Here is a 427-nt window from a genome sequence, read left to right as displayed (position 1 = left end):
CGCCACCAGGGAAGCCCTATGCCTCCCCTTTTTTTAAAAAAATCAGTTTGGCTCTATAATGTTTGCTCTGAACTCTATTTGAATGAAATTAATACAGGCACTCCTTTCTTTCTCTGATTAATGTAAATATGATATATCTTTTCCCATTCTTTTACTTTTAACCTACTTTTGTCTTTTTAGTTAGAGTGTGTTTCTTTTAGGTGACAAATAGTTGAGTGCTGCTGTTTTATATAATTTGACAATTTCTGTCTTTTTGTGTGTGTGTTTAAACCGTTACATTTAATGTGACATTGATGTAATTAGATTTAAGTCTACCATCTCGATATTTCCTTTCACCTTCTTTCAACTTGTCCTTGTTGCCTTTTCCTCTTTTCTTGCCTTCTTTTGTATTAATGAAATATTGCTGACTCTCCCGTTTTATCTTCCT

Source organism: Neophocaena asiaeorientalis, unplaced genomic scaffold, assembly GCF_003031525.2.
Source record: "Neophocaena asiaeorientalis asiaeorientalis breed wild unplaced genomic scaffold, Neophocaena_asiaeorientalis_V1.1 scaffold150, whole genome shotgun sequence".
Taxonomy (NCBI): domain Eukaryota; kingdom Metazoa; phylum Chordata; class Mammalia; order Artiodactyla; family Phocoenidae; genus Neophocaena; species Neophocaena asiaeorientalis.
Note: the sequence above shows the minus strand (reverse complement) of the source record.